We start from the raw sequence: 19,493 nt of genomic DNA, 5'->3' as shown, positions 1-19,493 counted from the left end.
TATCATCTCACTTTCTTCGAGGTGCTTAATTCTGGTCATTAGGGACTGGTTTTGCTTTTCAGCCTTGTCTGCCCTTCTATTGGATGCTTCGAGTTCTTTTTCCAATTGAGCATTCTTATCTGTCAGACAGCTGATCTCTTTCTCCCATTTTTCTTTCCAGGTTTCCATCTTTTGGATAAGTTCCAGTTTGAGAACTTCCAGAGCTTGTTGATAGTTTCCATTTTGAGAGGCGTGTTCTGAATTTTTTTGGATTTCCTCCTCATTCTCCTCTTTTCCTTGGGTACTTCCACCATAAAAGTTTTCAATAGTCACTTTTTTCCCTTTCTTCCTGGAGGCTTGATTTTGGGCCATGTGAGCCATCCCTTTGGTGGTTTTATTCCCCTTTCCTTTTTGGTCTGGGATCTGGGTTATATGGGTGGTTTTTCTGTGAATTTAGGTTGCTTCAGACTAGTTCTTCCCAGCCTCGAGGTTTCTTAGAGCGCTGGGTCCCTGATCACAGCCACACTGCCCAGGTGTTCAGCTCCGCCCAGATAATCAGTGCGTGGTCCACCCCGGTGTTTCACGCAGCCCGCCCCAAGTACAGCTCCGCTGGATTCTCCAGTGAAACCACCCTGAGATGTTTTTTCCTGGCAGTCCCCAGATCCCAAGGACCCTGGAGTGCCCCCCCCCCCAGACAGAGACGTTCCCCACTCACTCGCTGTCCCGGTGAGCAGTCAAGTAGCTCATTCTGGTTTAGTGGGGGAGGTGGGGTGGGGGAAAGGTGGCTCAGTTCACTTTTCTGTGCAAGCTTTTCCTTCTTATTTTAGTGTGGAAATGTTCAAGCCCCATGTACCTTTGCCTCTGTGGGGTACTGGGGAGTCCCTTCTGTTCCTCCAAAGGTGATTTTATGCTCCTTTTATGTAGTCTATTTCGTTCGGTGCCGGTGAGAGGAAGCGTGTGGTGTCTAGATTGCAGCCATGATTACCCGGAAGTCCTCTCTGGATAGTGTTTTAATGATTGTTTGGGTAAATGCAAATAGACTTTCCCTGATTGCTCACACTGAATAGTTGCCCCAGTTTTGAATTAAAAAAATCCTCTCCAAAAGATTATCAGGGCATCCAGTACCTAGATTTACCTTTTTTGGTTCAAGTTTTGTAACCGTTTGTATTTCTCCAGTAGCCCCAGCTAATGTCACAGACCCATCTACAGTGCTATTCCCTGGGAATGACTTGAGAACAGATCTTGTTGCCCCAGGATCAATCAACTTTCATTAGCACATAAGGTTCTTGATTATAATTGCTCTGCAAAACTGGAACCATTGTGTTTAGTACTTCTGTGATATCCATTCCTTGACATAAGTCTTGCCCAGTGATTTCTTACTTCATACCCACAGCTTCAGTTTGCTAATTTGTTTTCCCTTCTGTTAGATCTTGATTCTCTATCACTTCTTGTAAAGTTATTGTGATTTAATTTTGTCTGTATGGAATGATTTTGAAGATGTATCCTCCTGTATATTTGTGTCTGTACCCCTTATAAGATCACTTGTGTGTAAGTTGTGCAGGGTTGGGCCCTTCTGGCTTTCTGTTCCAGAGTGTGATAAAGGTGCTGTTTGCTTTTGGATGTTTCCAGTGTTAGAGCTTCTTAGAGAGTGTATAACTGTTTGATCTTTCTCATTTATCCCACACCCTTCTCCCTGGAGTTTGTGGAAGTTACTGGTCTGTGGGACAGCATGTGCTTATGGTATGGATGTTGAACAATGCTTTCCCATTTCCAGTTCTTTCTCTCAAAGATTCCTTGAAATAGTTTTGGATTGTTGTTTGATTCTATATTGTTATCTGAGTGTTGTGAATCAGCTATTGCTTTGGGAAAGAAATCTTTTGCTCTGGGATCTAAGCTATACTTTTGTATAACTTTTGTCTCCTCCTTTCTGTCCTTCTCCCACATGGGCGGTTCTTGCTTCTTTGGATCTAATTTCTCTCTTTTGTCATTTCTCCTTTTGCATATTCCTCTTAAAATTGTTTATAAATAGCAACAACTGACAAAGACGTCAACGTATACACATTTATAGAGTATATAAACTGATATGTAAATGGAGAAAAGCATATTTTTTCATTTTTTGGTGAAAAGGATCAAGCATGCAATTAGGATGAATAGCTTAGATAAGGGATTTGAGTTTCAAACATATATTGGATAAGCAGATGAAAATAATTTAGCTTTTCTCCATTCAATTCACAAATACTTTATAAAACAGATTTCAAATACTTAAAATTTTTTAATATTTATTTTTTCCTAATTACTTTAAAAAAGAATTTTTAACATTTTAAATAAATTTTTGAGTTCCTATATAAAAAGGCTCAAAATGGCATACCTTTTGATCCAGCAATATTGCTTCCTGGTCTATATCTCAAAGAAATTTTTAAAAAATATATTTTAAATCATTTTTAAATTAAATTAATTTTTTTTGTCATGCAAAGAACACTTCCATATTGGTCATTTTTTTGTAAGAGCAAGTTAATAAATAATCAAAACCCTAAATAAAACCATAAATACATTGTTTTGAAAGATAACTCCAACATTTCTTTCTCTAGAAATGGATAGCATTCCCCTTTATGTCTTTAAGAATTGTCCCAGATTATTGCATTGCTGAGAGTAGCCAAGTTTTCACAGATAATCATTGTCCAGTATTGCTGTTATTGTGTACAATGTTCTCCCAGTTCTGCTTATTTTACTTTGCATCAGTTCCTGCAGATTTTTCCAGGTTCTTCTGAAATAATCTTACTTATCATTTCTTATAGCACAATAATATTCCATTACCAGCATGTACTATAATTTGTTTAGCCATTTCCCAAATGATGAACATCTCCTCAATTTGCAACTTTTTGTCAAATATTTTTGTACAAACAGATCCTTTCCCCCCTTTTCTAATCTCATTGGGATACTGATCCCCAGTAGTGTCATTGTCAGATCAAAGATATGCACAATTTTATAGTCCTTTGGCTTCTAAATCTCATTCCAAATGGTTGGATCAGTTCAATACTCCACAATGATGCATTAATGTCCCAACCATATCCCCTCCTACATTTATGATTGTACTTTACTGCCATATGGACCAGTCTTATAGATTTGAGGTGGTACCTTTTAAAAGGAATTTAGGAAAGAGGGGGGAAGGGCTTATACAAAGGGGAAAATGCCATATAAAGAAATGAGTTTATTAACAGAGAAGGGAATGATGAGAAGGGATAGGGGAAACATTTGTATCTGACTATGTGCCCAAAGATATTCAATTCACTATAGTTAATTTCTAATTTTAATCCTTTTCCAAACTAAACTAAACTAAAGATTGCTAAGAATTACTAAAGATAAGTTCTAACAGGGAGGCCCTAGCGTCCTTTGTTGGATCAGATAGCAGGAATCCAAGTTATGGTATCCTTAGATGATCCAGGCAAGGTAGAGATTCTCTTCCCCAGTCAATCTGTCCACCAGGATGACTAGAGATTTCCTCTCAATTTCTTCTAGTTGATCCTTAAAGGCAGGTTGTTTGATAAATGGTTTGTCCAGGGAGTCTCAGATCCACAGCTTCAGTCTTCACCTCCAGCTCCAGACTGACTATTGGAAAACCCCTCCTTTAAACAGCTTGGAACTCTGACCCAGTCAGCTCTTAGAGAATTCTAGGCTGTCACTCAAACTCTTGCTACATACCTCAGCTTTGTTTAAACTTGTATTTCTCTGATCAAGAGTGAGTTAGAACATTTTTTCACATAATTATTGATGACTTTGAGTTCATTATTTGAAAACTGCTTGTTCATATCCTTTGACCATTTGTCAATTAGGGAATGGCATTTACTCCTAAAATTTTTATTTATTTCTCTACATATCTGAGAAATTAGACTTTTATCAGAGACATTTGTCATAAAATGTTTTTTCCCAATTTTTTGCTTCCCTATTAGTCTTGGTTGAAGTGATTTTTTTATTTGTACAAAACCTTTTTTTTTAGACATTATTTTATTTGATCATTTCCAAACTTCTCTGTCTCATTGGAGACATCCTACCCATGAGCAGTTAATGTTTTTCTAATTGCTCAAGTCTAGTTTTAGTTGTGTGGAGAGTGTTTTGTAGTTGTGTTCATATAGTTCCTGTGTTTGTCTCAGGAGATAGATTCCAAGGAATTTTATTTTGTCTAAGGTGATTTTGAATGGGATTTCTCTTTCTAGTTCTTGCTGATGAACTGTGTTGGAAATATATAGAAATGCTGATGACTTATGTGGGTTTATTTTGTATCCTGCAACTTTGCTAAAGTTGTTGATTATTTCAATTAGCTTTTTGTTTGAATCTCTAGATTCTTTAAGTAGACCATGTCATCTGCAAAGAGTGATAACTTGGTCTTCTCCTTGCCTATTTTAATGCCTTCAATTTCTTTTTCTTCTCTAATTTCTACTGCTAGTGTTTCTAGTACAATGTCAAATAATAGAGGTGATAATAGGCATCCTTGTTTCACTCCTGATCTTATTCGGAATGCATCTAGTTTATCCTCATTGCAGATGATGTTAGCCGATGGTTTTAGATATATACTGTTTATTATTTTTAGGAATGACCCTTCTATTCCTATGTTATCTAGTGTTTTTAATAGGAATGGCTGTTGTATTTTATCAAAGGCCTTTTCTGTATCTATTGAGATAATCATGTGATTTTTGTTGGTTTGCATGTTGATGTGGTAAATTATGTGGATGGTTTTCCTAATATTGAACCAGCCCTGCATCCCTGGTATAAATCCTACTTGATCATGGTGAATGACTCTTATGATGACTTGCTGGAGTCTTTTTGCTAGTATCCTATTTAAGATTTTTGCATCTATGTTCATTAGGGAGATTGGTCTTTCTCTGTTTTTGAACTGCCTGGCTTCAGAATCAGTACCATGTTTGTGTCATAAAGGAATCTGGTAGAACTCCCTCTTTGCTTATTATGTCAAATAGTTTGTATAGTATTGGAGTTAGCTGTTCTTTGAATGTTTGATAGAATTCACTTATGAATTCATCAGGCCCTGGGGATTTTTTCTTAGGGAGTTCTTTGATTGTCTGTTGGATTTCTTTTTCTGATATGGGATTATTTAAGAATTCTATTTCTTCTTCTGTTAGTCTAGGCAATTTGTATTTTTGTAACTATTTGTCCATATTGCCTAGATTGGCATATTTATTGCCATATAATTGGGCAAAGTAGTTTTTAATGATTGCCTTAATTTCATCTTCTTTGGAGGTGATGTCCCCCTTTTCATCTTTGATGCTGTTAATTTGCTTTTCTTCTTTCCTTTTTTTAATTAGACTGAACAGTACTTTGTCTATTTTGTTTATTTTTTCAAAACGTACCAGCTTCTAGTCTTATTTATTAGTTCAATAGTCCTTTCACTTTTGATTTCATTAATTTCTCCCTTAATTTTTAGGATCTCTAGTTTGGTTTTCTTCTGAGGGGTTTTAATTTGTTTGCTTTCAAGATTATTTTTTTATTTGCATTTCCAATTCATTGATCTCTGCCCTCCCTAGTTTATTAATATATGCACTCAGGGATATGAATTTTCCTCTGAGTGCCGCTTTTGGCTGCATCCCATAAGATTTGAAAGGATGTCTCACCTTTCTCATTTTATGCCTCAGTGAAATTATTAATTGTTTCTATGTTTTGTTCTCTAACCGATTTTGGAGTATCATATTATTTGATTTCTAATTAATTTTTGATTTGGCTCTCCATGTATCCTTACTGATCATAATTTTTATTGCCATATGATCTGAAAAGGCTGCATTTATTATTTCTAATTTTCTGCATTTGTGTGCCATGTTTCTGTGACCTAGTGTATGGTCAATCTTTGTGAATGTGCCATGTGCTACTGAGAGAAGGTGTATTCCTTTTTGTCCCTATTTATTTTTCTCCATGTCTATTAACTCTAATTTTTCTAAGATTTCATTCATTTCTTTTTCCTCTTTCTTATTCATTTTTTATTTGATTTATCTAAATTTGATAGTGATTGGTTCAGATTTCCCACTAATATGGTTTTACTGTCTATTTTCTCCTTCAATTCTCCTAGTTTCTCCATTAGAAATTTGGATGCTATACCATTTGGTGCATACATATTGATTAGTGATATTTCCTCATTGTCTATAGTCCCTTTTAACAAAATATATTTACCTTCCCTATCCCTTTTAATCAGGTGTATTTTTGCTTTAGCTTTGCCAGATATCATGATTGCAACTACTGCCTTCTTTCTATTAGTTGATGCCCAGAAAATCTTACTCCATTCTTTAATTCTGACCTTGTGGGTGTCTACCCTCCTCGTGTGTGTTTCTTGAAGACAACATATGGTAGGGTTTTGGATTCTAATCCATTCTGCTATTTGTCTAGGTTTTATGGGTGAGTTCATCCCATTCACCTTCAAAGTTATTATTGTCACTTGTGGATTCCATGGCATTTTGATATCCTCCCCTAGTTCTGACCTTTCTTCTTTCGCTATAACCTATTAAGCCAGTGATTTACTTTAAATCAGTCTCCCTAGTCCCCTCCCTTAATATGGTTCCCTTTATAGCCCCTCTCTTTTTCTTCCCTCCCCCTCTCCTTCCCTCCCTTTTTGTGGTCCCTTCCCCCTCCCCACCTTGGTTTTCCCTTCTCCCTTACCCTGTTGGATGAGAGAGAATTCAAGATCCCAATCAATATAAATGCTCTTCCCTCTCAGAGTTGATTTCACTGAGAGTAAGGTTTAAATAAAAACTCTCTTCCTCTCCTTCTTTTAGGAGATTTCTTCCCCTCCCCTTCCCATGTGTATCTTTGTGTGAGAATGATTATTCTATTTAGTTTTTTTTTCTATTTCTTGGAGTATATCTTAGTACCATCAATGATTCCCCCTCCCTTTTTCTTTCTATCCCCCCCTTTCTCCATATCATCTTGATGCCCCAAACGTTCCCTATGCATGATTTTTCTTACTACTCTAATGATGCATACAATTTTTGAGAGTTACATGTTATATTTTCCCCACATATTAATATATATAATTTTATATAAATGTAGTCCTTATAGAAGAGAGTTTGAATAAAAGAAAAAGATAAAGTTCTTCTCCTTTTCCCTTTCCTTCATATTTACCTTTTCAAGTTTCTCTTGCTCTTCGTGTTTGGATGTCAAACTTTCCACAGAGCTCTGGTCTTTTCTTTACAAATACTTGGAAATCTTGTATTTTGTTGAATGCCCATACTTTCCCCTGGAAGTATATAGTCAGTTTTGATGTATAACTGATTCTTGGTTGAAGACCCAGCTCTCTTGCTTTTCTGAATATTATGTTCCATGCCTTATGGTCTTTCAGAGTGGAAATTGCAAGGTCTTGTGTGACCCTTATTGGTGTTTCTTTATATCTAAATTGTCTTTTTCTGGCTTCTTGCAAGATTTTTCTTTTGCATGTAAGCTTTGGAAATTGGCAATTACATTCCTGGGAGTTGTCTTTTGGGGGTTTAGTGTATAGGGTGTATCCGGGTCCTGCCGGATACAACTATGGGGTCCGTGAAGCAGCCACCTAAAAGACCATAGGGGGAGAGAGGGGAGAACAAGCACGCAAGAAAGACAGAGAGTCTGTCTGATAGTAGCAAGGCTCGTTTATTGCAGGCGCAGGGCGAGAATATATACACTTAAGGTAGCGGTGGGGGGGTGGTGATTAAGGACGGGTTGTAATAGAAAGGGAATGTGAAGAATTTTTATGGTTTGTGGCCGTTGGTCTTAACGACGCCAGTTTCCAGGAGGTAACCTATTTGTTCATATTCTCAGAAACCCTTATCTTGTTCCTGGTCATAAGTTTTTCCCCACACATGGTCTCTGACAATCATCTTGTTCTTGGTCATAAGTTTTTCCCCACACATGGTCTCTGACAATTCCCCCTTTCTTTTTATTAGAGGGAAGGTTATTAAGTCAGGACCACAGCGACGGCCCCTGTCTTAGGCTACACAGGGGGAGTTACTCGATCATCAGGGGTCGAGGACCTGTGCTATTCCCGTCATTGGGTTACCGCCCTGCTATTAAATTGGAGACAATCAGTATCAAACGGGGTGTGTGGTTGGTCAGTATCTGCTATTTCGATACGATGATATTGGACCGTAGGGTACTTGACAAGGGCTGAGTCAATATTTGATTTGATAAATCCTTTGATAAATCCAATCAGGTGTTGGAAAGCCCAAGGGCCAAAGGTGAGGATTAGGAGGATGATAATAAAGGGAACTATTATTGTGGGAATTAGGGTAGAAAGCCAAGGGGAGCTTCTCAGAAGATTATTGTACCATCCTTCTTGGGCCTCGGCCTTCTTTTTTCTAAGGGCTAGGCATTCTCTTAATTTTGCCATTGACTCTCTGACTACGCCCGTGTGGTCAGCATAAAAGCAGCATTCTTCTTTAAGGGCTGCACACAATCCCCCATATTTTAAAAAAAGCAGGTCGAGGCCACGTCTGTTCTGTAGTACAACTTCTGAGAGGGAGGATAGGGATTTCTCTAAAGCAGAAACAGATTTTTCTAGGGCTACAAGGTCAGATGTCATAGCAGAATGTAAAGCTGTGATGTGTTGGGTCTGTAGGAGAGCTGTGGTGCCGGTGCCAATGCCGGCAGCAAGACCACCAATACCTAGAATAATGGCAATAGTAGAGAGGGGTTCCCGTTCAATCCGAGGGAATGAAGACAAAAGTTTATCCAAGGCGGTGTCTGAGTGATAGGTAATTCTGGGCCATAATTGTATAAGCACACAGAATTCGGAGGAGGTATTGAAAACCTGAAGGGAGATACAGGGGGTGAGGCCAATGTTGCAGGCCCAAAAGGTGTTATTGGGGGCTTCTAAATAATGAGGGGAGTGGGAGATGGAAAGGGTAACATTACAAAGATGGGAATGAGAGGGAGGGGGGTGACCTAGGCAGAGGCCTTTTCCGGAGATTTCGGCAAGGGTGAGGCGGTGGGGGGACAGGGCGCAGCGAGGGGAAGGGGTAGAGGTGCTATGAGGGTAATCAGTAAAAGCGATTCCTTCATAATATGGGGGTTGCGGGCAGAGGCATAGCCAACAGCTAATCATAAGGTTCGGGGCGGTAGCATTCAAAGCCAAATAGGAGCTATTAATGAGGTTGAGGAGTCTATCAGAGGTACCAGGAGGTACTTTGGGAGCAGGGGCAAGTGAGAGAGTAGAGGAGGGGAATCGGGTGGGGGAGAGGGGTCAGGAGGGCTGGGGGTATTGATATGAGGGGCGGCGCTGGTCTGTAAGAACAAAATTAGGACCCATGGGAGTGGTAACAGGGGTCACACGCAATCGGAGTGTAAAGAGAAGAACATCATCAGGGCCAATTTTATAAAGGCGCAGTCCCCAGGTGAGTCCATCCGTCCAATGGGGATCCGTTTTATCCTTGTTGGTGAATTTAATAATAAGGGGGTTGCAATTGGGCAGGTTGAATGAACAGTGTTTGGGCTTGGAGCCTTTGCAGGAGAGTGTGATAAGGTCTTTATCTTGGGGAATCCAATGGGCTGTGCCAATTGTCTCACATCCCCAAGTGGCACAGAATCCATCTGAGTGACCCCCACAGTGAGCGGGTTGTCCAAAGCCAGGGCACCCGTATAGTGGGAATTGGGTATGCTGGACCCATTGATCCTGAATCTGGGTGCCAGGCACGAGGTGAGAACAATAATGAAGTGACGAGATGTAGGGAATGCCAAGGGTACAAAGATCAACTGTGATATCGGGGAACAAGCGTCCACACGGCCAATTTGAGGAAGAGATGGAGGTGATGGTGAGTTGATTAATAGGGTTAATGAGTTCTCATGTTTGGTGTACGAGAAGATGAGGGCTCTCAGGGCTCGTTGACGAGGGGTAGATGCTCAGGCACAGGATCAAGCAAATCAAACAAAAGAAATCTCAGGGGCAGACCCCTGGAGGGTATGTGTTAAGAGAAGGGGCAGGGGAGTCAAAGGTCTTTATCAGACGGGAGGGGACCCAGCGGGCGTTGTTCGCCTTGGCATCACAGATACAAGCTGAGCCTTTTCCCCAAGTGAGGACAGGGTCAGGGCCTTGCCACAGGCCTGTAAGGGGGTCTCGCCAAAGGACTTTTGCCAGATCAGATGTGGTATGTGGATGCCAGTGGCGATCAGCAGCAGAGCGTCCCTCCTCATCCAGAGTGAGGAAGTTAAGGACAAAAAGGGCATGTGCAAGAAGCAGGGTCTGATTGCCACGTAATGGGTAAAGGGTCTCCTGGGTCTTAAGTTTGAAAAGGGTGTTCTTGAGGGTTTGGTGTGCACGTTCGACAATACCTTGTCCTTGTGGGTTGTAAGGGATACCTGTAACATGTTTTATGCCTAACTGGGAACAAAATTGTTTAAAGGCTTGGCTAGTATAGCTAGGGCCATTATCTGTCTTGATGGAGAGGGGTTTCCCCATCATGGATATAGCAAGGAATACATGTTTGATAACGTGCTTAGTGGCTTCGCTGGATTGCGCAGATGCAAAAAGAAAGCCACTAAACGTATCAATGGAGACATGGACATACTTGAGTCTAGCGAAAGAGGAGACGTGAGTAACGTCCATCTACCATAGGTGGCCGGGGAGAAGACCTCGGGGGTTGATTCCTAGATGGGGCTCAGGCAAAAGAGTAACACAATTCTTGCAACCTTTAACAATTGACCTGGCCTGTTCCCTGGTAATTTTGTAGGCCAAGTTGCCTGCATTTAAAGCAGTTACGGGGGGTGTTGGGGCGAGAAGCCTGAATGGCAGCCCCGATGGCTAAGGAGATGGACTTGTTAATTTTATGATCATAAGCGTCAATATCATTGCATAAGCAGATCATCCCATCTAGATCAAGTTCTCTTGCCTTTCCTCTTAGGGCAGCCTTACAGGCAGAATTAGCATTTTCGATTGCCAAATGTCTCACCATCGGGTTATCTGCTCCATCCTGGCCCAAGAACCTTTCGGCGGTTTCTAAAAGTTTTGCAACAAATTGAGCGTATGGCTCATTGGGTCCCTGGAGAATTTTTGAGAGGGGTGCCGTGACTGACCCAGCGGCAGGAACTGCCCGCCAAGCAGCCATAGCAGCATGCGCGGTTTGCATGAGCAAGCCAGGGGGTAGTCTCATTTGCTGGTTTTCTAATGCAAAGCGGTCACGACCGACGATTTTATCAATCGTCCAAGTGGCTGTCTGGGCATTTTTTGTGTTAAGTTTAGCCTGATTTTCTGCCCTTTCAAGGAATTCTGCCTTCCAAATTAAGAATTGTCCCCTGGAGAGGACGGATTGTACTACCTTGGACCATTTGGAAGGGAGCATATGTCCTTCTCCTCCAAGCCCCTCCAGAATGGAGAGCGTAAATGGGGCGTTAAGGTCATAATTTTTAACAGCTGAATGGAGGTCTTTAACGTGTTTTAATTTTAATTTTTTATAAATCGGGGTACGGGACTGTGGTGAGCTTGAAGTAGGGCTTTCACCACCGGTCTCATCTCCCTCTGCTCCTTCGGAGTCAGAGGATTCGTCAGAAGGGGGGAGGGAAATGTCCTCGGGTGGAATCTGAGCAGCCTGTTGTTGCCTAGTAACAACCGGGAAGGCGAGAGCGGTCTTATCTTTTAATCGAGATGGCTTGGACTTAGGGATCAAAGGCTGGAAGATATCTATTTGCAGATCATGTAATTGGTTAGTTAATGTATGCACCTCCTTTTGAAGTCCTAAGAAATATTTGAGTTCAGCAATTTGCCGGCTGAGTTGTTTTGTGGCCTCTTTAAGATTCTCAGAGCCAGGGAATACAGGAAAAACAGGAGGAGTGAGGCTGCCACTGGCGGGGTTGTACAGGGGGAGCCTGTTTTTACACTGCAGGGGGGGCCTGTTTTCCAGGCGATTACTGTCCTGATAGCAGGCGGCTTCTTCTTCTAGCTCTATCTGATAAGCGGGATTAAGTGTGTCCTCTGATTCAGGGTTTGTATATAGAATGGGGTAAAGGTGGGGTTTGGGTTTGGAAGGGACAAGAGGTTCCCTAAGGGAGGGATTTTCAGTTGGTTCATCTAAGAGAGAAGGAGGGCGTTTGTCTTTTTCTGGTGGTATTTCCTCCTCCTCAATTTCTGTTTTATGGTCTAAGATAGCATCTTCAGCTAGGCTGAGGAGGTGAGAGATCTGTTTATTAGTGTCGGCTTCTTTAAGAATATCACGGATTAGTCCGTAGTAAGAAAAATATTCATTGGGGATCTCTTGGCCTGATTTTATTAGGACGTTCAGTTCTTTGCCCACTTTGTTCCAAGTAAGGGGGTGAATTCCCGGGCCATGTAGAATGAGCCAGGGGCAACGCTCCTCTACAAAGCAGAAAAATTTAAATAGATTTTTCTTTTTTACCCTAATACCTCTCTCCCTGAGACTATTTTTTAACTCTTTAACAAATAGAGCTTCTTTTGAGAGTGTCTTCCCCATCTCATTCACATAGTTATCACATACTCTTCCCCTCTTTCTCGCCAATCCTCTCGCAAGGGTATAGAAAAGGATACTAATGGGTCCACACTCGTAAGCGATTCGAGGGCTCAGTCAGAGTCAGTCCGGCCGAAGCCTTCCACTCACCCCAGAACGGGATGGACCACATCGCTTGAGGTTAGGCAGATGGTATAAACCCCCATCAGGAGATCGCCCTGTTACTCGTATGCGAATCGTGGACTGAGTTTTCCTCTCCTCTCTGCAGTCATACACACAGTCACACACACAATCACTCTGGGGTAATCACTTTCAATTTTTTATGCCTATGGGGGATGGGACGACTTACCCTTATCTCAAGGCTGTCTGTTCAGCCTCTACCTTTACTTTGTCCACGGAATTTGTTTCTCAGTTGTCCAGTAAGCTGTCTTACTCAGGCCCCACACGTTGGGTGCCAGATAGCCGGGTCCTGCCGGATACAACTATGGGGTCCGTGAAGCAGCCACCTAAAAGACCATAGGGGGAGAGAGAGGAGAACAAGCACGCAAGAAAGACAGACAGTCTGTCTGATAGTAGCAAGGCTCGTTTATTGCAGGTGCAAGGCGAGAATATATACACTTAAGGTAGAGGTGGGGGGGTGGTGATTAAGGAAGGGTTGTAATAGAAAGGGAATATGAAGAATTTTTATGGTTTGTGGCCTTTGGTCTTAACGACGCCAGTTTCCAGGAGGTAACCTATTTGTTCATATTCTCAGAAACCCTTATCTCATTCCTGGTCATAAGTTTTTCCCCACACATGGTCTCTGACAATTATCTTGTTCTTGGTCATAAGTTTTTCCCCACATATGGTCTCTGACAAGGGTGTTCTCTGAACTCTTTCAATGAATATTTTGTCCCCTTGTTCTAGAATCTCTGGGCAGTTTTCTTTGATGATATCATGTATTATGATATCAATATTACTGTTTATCTCTGCCTTTTCTGGTAGACCAATGATTCTCAGATTGTCTCTCCTTCCTCTGTTTTCCAGGTCTGTCACCTTGTCAGTGAGATATTTTATTTTATCTTCTAATTCTTTAGTCTTTTGACTTTGCTTTATTAATTCTTGCTCTTTTGCAAGATCATTATCTTCCAGTTGCCTGATTCTGACCTTTAAAGAGTGGGTTTCCTTTTCAGTTTGGTCTGACCTTTTTTTTGAGGCTTCAAGCTGTTTCTGCATTTGCATAATTTGGTCCCTCTGATTGCTGAGTTCCTTTTGCACTGTTTCTCATTTTTTCCTGCCAGAAGCCTTCCATCTTTTTGATAATTTCCAATTTAAATTCTTCAAGAGTTTGTGGAGAATTTTCATTTCTTTTGGAAGGTTTTGGAGCAATTGTTGGTTTTCCTCTTCTATCTGCATTTTTGCTCCATAAAATGTGTCCAAAGTCACCCCCTTCTTCTTGCTTTTCTGGGTGTTTGGAGGCTGTTGCACCTCTGCACTGTTTGCCATCTTTACCACTGTTTGCTGCCTTACTTCCATGCTCTGAGCCTGGCACAGCAGTCTCCGCAATGTACCCCAGTGCCTTTGCCCACTCTGAGTTCCCTGTCCTTTTGGAGGCCTTGCACTCTGGGGGGCGGGGGGGACCTGGTCTCTCTGAGCTCTGAGGGCTCCTGATGGGATTAGGTTCAGCTGGGTTGGTCTGCATGTGCCCCGAGGCAAAAACCTTTGGTGAGACTCTGGTGGAAGGACCCAGCCACAGGGCTACAGGCTCCCCCTGTCTCTCTCAGTCTGCTTCCCTGCCATATGTATTGGATGCACCAAGACTGGCCCAGGTTGCTTTCAAGGTGTGCCCTTCAGAACAGCTCCTTTGCCGGCCCTGAGGTACCTGTCCTTTCAGAAGGCCCTTCACTCTAAGCGGGGAGGGGTCCTGGCCTCCCTGACCTCTGAGGACTCCTGATGCGATTACATTCAGCTGGGTTGGTCTTGTTGTGCTCCAAGGCAAAAACCCCCAATGAGACTCTGATGGAAGGACCCAGCCACAGGGCTACAGCCTCCCCCAGTCTCTCTCAGGCTGCTTCCCTTCCATCTGTATTGGAAGCCCTGAGACTGTCCCAGGTTGCTTTCAAGATGCTCCCTTCAGAACAGCACCTTTGCCGGCCCTGAGGTTTCTGCTACTGCTGGAGGCTCAGTGCTCTGGGTTGGGGGAGAGGGATCCTGGGACCTTCCTTCTGCCTTCCCCTTAGACCCAAGTGTTCTAGGATTCTGGCTTTTGGGGGGTGTACCTTTTGATTTGAGTCAACAAGGAGGGATCCCCTCCTCTGTCCTATTGTTAAGTTTGAATTTCAGTCCCCTAGGAGCATTCAGTTTGTGATTGGTAAGGAAGGGTTTTCAGAGGTCTGAACTTTTGCTGCTTTTAAGCCACCATCTTGACCAGAAGTCTGTACAAAACCTTTTAAATTTAACATAATCAATATTATACATTTCACATTGTGCAAGGTTTTCTACCTCTAATTTGTTCATAAATTCTTCCTTTCTCCATAGATCCGACTGGTAAACTATTCTACATTCCCCTTATTTACTTATAATATAACTTTATGTTTAAGTCATATGTCAGTTTTGATCTTTTCTTGATATATAGGGTGTGAGATATTACTCTAAACATATTTTTGCCATACTTTTTTTTCCAATTTTCCCAGAAGTTATTGACAAAGAGTTAGTTCTTATCCCAAAAGCTAGTATCTATGGGTTTATCAAATATGAGATTCCTGATGCCATTTGCCCCTCGTCAATGCTATTGATCCACTCTTCTATTTCTTAGCCAGTACCAGCTTGTTTTGATGATTACTACTTCATAGTATAGTTTAAGATCTGGTACAGCTACTCTCTCATCCTTCACTTTCTTTCAATAGTTTCCTTGATATTCTTGACCTTTTCTTCTTTCAGATAATTTTGTTATTATTTTTTCTAATTCTACAAAATAATTTTTGGTACTTTGATTAGTATGGTATAGCACATGATAAGTAAATTAATTTAGGTCTGATTGTAATTTTTATTATATTAGCTTGGCCTACCTGTGAGCAATTAATGTTTTCCCACTATTTAGATCTAACTTTATTCATGTAAGGATTGTTTTGTAATTTTCTTCATATAATTCCTGAATTTTTCTTGGCAAATAGATTCCCAATTATTTGTTATTATCTAGAGTGGTGTTAAATGGAATTTCTCTTCCTAACTCTTGCTGCTGATTTTCATTGGAAATATATAGAAAAACTGATGATTAATGTGGGCTTATATTGTTTCCTGAAATGTTGATAAAGTTATTATTTCAAGTAGTTCTTTAACTGATTTTCTTAAAATATCAAGTATACCAGCATATCATCTGCAAAAAGTGAGGGTTTAGTTTCCTTATTGCCAAATTTAATTACTTCAATTCCTTTTTCTTCTCTAATTGTTAAAGCTAGTATTAGTACAATATTAAATAATGCTGATGACAAGGAACATCCTTCACTCTTCATTTTATTGGGAGCACTTCAAACTTTTCACCATTGCAGGTGATACTTTCTGATGGTTTCAATAAATATTTCTAATTATTTTAAGGAAAGGCCCTATTATTCCTATACTTTTATTCCTATTCATTTTAGTACTTTCAATAGGAATAGGTATTATATTTTTTCAAAGCTTTTCCTGCACCAATTGAAATAATAATCTGATTTTTTTAGTTCTATTATTGGTATAGTCAGTTATACTGATCATTTTCCTAATATTACACTAACCTTGCATTCCTGGTATACATTCCACCTGATCATAATGAATAATCCTTGAGATATATTGCTGTTCAATTCATAGGACTCACTTGTTTATTTTGCCAAATAGTTTGTACAATATTGGGATTAAGTGTTCTTTAAATATTTGCTAGAATTCACTTATGAATCCATCTGGACCTAGGGATTTTTTCTTGGCTATATTCCATAAATGTTTACATATTTTATCCTCATTTTCATTCTCTTCAATGAAATCAGTGATTGATTCTATGATTTGTTCTTTGACCCACAGGTTTTGAAGAATTAGTTTCCAATTAATTTATAATTTTACACTCCATTAATCATTATTGATTATATTGATGCAATTGATTATTGCAATAATAGATTCCACTATAGCAGAATCTTTAACTGTACTCTGTGTGTGTCTACCTGTCTTAAATGTGTGTCTTGTGAACAAAATAATAGAATTCTGTTTTTCAGTCAGTTCTATAATCTGCTTCCATTTTGTGGGTGAGTTTATCCCATTTACATTCTCTGTTAGGAGTACCGTCTGTGTATTCCCCTCCATTTTGTTTTCTCCTTTTTATCCTGCATTTCCTCCTTTTACTCTATCCCTCTACAAAAGTATTTTGCCATGTATTACTTCCCTTTCCACTACCACACTTCTTATTTCCCTCCTATTTCTCTGTAGGATCTTTGAATCCCCGCCCCCAACTCCTCTCTCACTAATATTACTCCCCTCCCCACCACCCTCTTGCTTATTCCTCTTCTACTTTTCTATAGGGTAAGATAAGATTCTATACCCCAATGAATCTGGCTCTTCTTCCCAATCCAAGTCAATTCCAATGAGAGTGAGATTTAAGTATTATCTGTATACATCACTCTCATCCTCCTGTCCAGTGTAATAATTTCCCTACCTGGCACCTCTTTATGTGATATAATATACCCCATTTTACTTCTTTCCTCCCATTTCTCATAGTACAATCCTTTTTTTAGCCCTCATTTATTTTTTACATATCATCCTAAACATCTTACTACCACATCCTCTATCTATGTATACTTCTTCCTACTCCTATGATAATGAAAAGAGTTTCTAATAGACACAACTATTACCTTTCCATATAGGAATATAAACAATTTGACTTTATTGAAGGCCTTAATATTTTTCTCTTATTAAACATTTTTATGCTTCACTTGTATTTTGTATTTGGACATCAAATTTCCTCTTTAAGTCTAATCTTTTTTTTTTCAAAAATGCTTGGAAATCTATTTTGTTAAATGACCATCCTTTCTCCTGAAAGTATATAGTCATTTTTGATGGGTAAGTGGTTCTTGGTTGTGAGTTCCCTCAAGGGTCTTCCAGAATATCATATTCTAATCCTTCTGGTTCAATATGGACACTCCCAAGTCTTATGTAATCCAAACTGGAATTCCATGATTTTTAATTGTTTCTTACTGGTTACTTACAGTATTTTCTCCTGGGCCTGGGAGCTCTTGAACTTGGCTATAATATCCCTTGGGAGTTGTCATTTGGGGATTTATTGAAAGAGGTGATTTGTGGATTCCTTCAATTTCTATATTAATGGCTTGTTCAAGGATATCAGAGCAATTTTCTTTGATAATTTCTTGTAATATGATGTCTAAGCTTTTATTTTTTCAATACCTTCAGGTATTTTAGCAATTCTTATATTGTCTCTTCTGGATCTACCTTTGAAGTCAGTTGTTTTTTCAATGAGATATTTAATATTTTTCTTTATTTTTATTCTGTTTTTGTTTTATTGTTTCTTGATGTCTCATGAAGTCATTAGGCTTTATCTGTGCAGTTCTAATTTTTAAAAACTTAATTTCTTCCATGTCCTTTTATACTCTTTTTCCTTTTGACACATTCTCCTTTTTGTGGTGCTCTTTTCTTCATGGGATTTTTTACCTCTTTTTCCAGCAGGTCAATTCTGTTTTTTAAGAAAAATTTTCATTGTTTTTTTTCCCCTATCTCTTTTGTTCCAGTTGACCAAATTTGCTTTTTAAGCTGTTATTCTCTTTTTGCATTACTTTTCTTCCCCCCCACCCCATTTTTATTTGATTTGTCTTATTCAATTTTTAATTTCCTTTTTGAGTTGTTGTGGAGCTCAAGGTCAATTCTGGTTGGTTTTTTGGTAGTTTTCCATGTAGTTGCTTGGATCTCACTATCACCTATTGGTTCTGTGCTTTGCTCCTTTGGTCCCCATAAACATTTGCTAGGGTTAAATGTTTCTTTTGTTGTTCACTCATTTTCTAAACCTTATTTTTGCCTGTGGACTGAGAATTCTGAAAACTGCTTGATGATTCTCTCTCCTCTGCTGGCTTACAAGGTTGGCACTGTGAATTATTATGCCCTGGGGCTAGGTCTTCACCACAGGAGCACAGGCTTGAAAGAAACTAGTGCTATGAACTTCTTATCCTCACTGTGAGCTCCTTCCAGAGCCTGAGGCTTCAAGAGGTGTGTCTGAGGTATTCTTTTGTTGGTATACTCTGAGTACCAGGGTCTCAAAATTAGCCTATGCCTAATTACAGAACCTGGTGCAGCTGGTTGGGGGTGGAGTTAGAGGGTTGGTCAGCACTGCTCTGTGTGCTATTTTGCTTCTGGTTCCCCTTTTGCCATGAAAATCACCTCTCTCTGTCTACCTTTCAAGACACATTCAGTGGGAGAGAAACCTCACTCAGTCTTGCTGTTGCTTTGGCTATATCCCACAAATTTTGCTGTATTGTCTCCTCTTTATCATTCTCATAAATAAAAATTATTGATTGTTTCTATAACTTGTTCTTTAACAAACCCCTTTAAAGTGTTATATTATTTAGTCTCCAAGTTATTTTTATTTATCTTTTATGGAGCTTTATTCATTATAATATTTATTGCATTATAACCTGAAAAGGATGTATTTATTATTTCTGATTTTCTGCATTTTGTTGTGAAGTTTTTAAGCCCTAATATATGGTCAGTTTTCTGTAGGAGCCATGTACTGCTGGAAAAAGATATTTCCTTTCTATTGCTATTCATTTGTTTCCATAAAATTTTTGTCTAACTTTTCTAAGATTTCATTCACTTCCTTTGCTTCTTTCTTGTTTATTTTTTGGTTTGGTTTATCTAGAAGTGAAAGGGGAAATTGAGGTCCCCTACTAGTACACTTTTACTGTCTATTTCTTCATGAAGTTTATTTAATTTCTTCTTAAAAATTTAGAGGTGATACTATTAGTTGCATATATGTTTAGTATTGATATAACTTCATTGTTTATAGTATCTTTTAGCAAGTTGTAATTCCCTTCCTTGTTTCTTAATCAGATCTGTTTTTGCTTTAGTTTTGTCTAAAATCATGATTGCTAC

General features: G+C 39.7%; 1 protein-coding gene across 2 annotated transcripts in view; it reads left to right on the top strand.

Moving 5' to 3' along the window:
- LOC103101763 (sodium-coupled monocarboxylate transporter 1-like) overlaps positions 1-19,493 on the top strand; it is a 228,164-nt gene that overhangs the window by 142,352 nt on the left and 66,319 nt on the right. The window lies entirely within an intron of this gene.

Source organism: Monodelphis domestica, chromosome 5 (assembly GCF_027887165.1).
Source record: "Monodelphis domestica isolate mMonDom1 chromosome 5, mMonDom1.pri, whole genome shotgun sequence".
Taxonomy (NCBI): Eukaryota; Metazoa; Chordata; class Mammalia; order Didelphimorphia; family Didelphidae; genus Monodelphis; species Monodelphis domestica.
The sequence above is the reverse complement of the archived record's forward strand: the minus strand, read 5'-3'. Positions and strand labels throughout refer to the sequence as shown.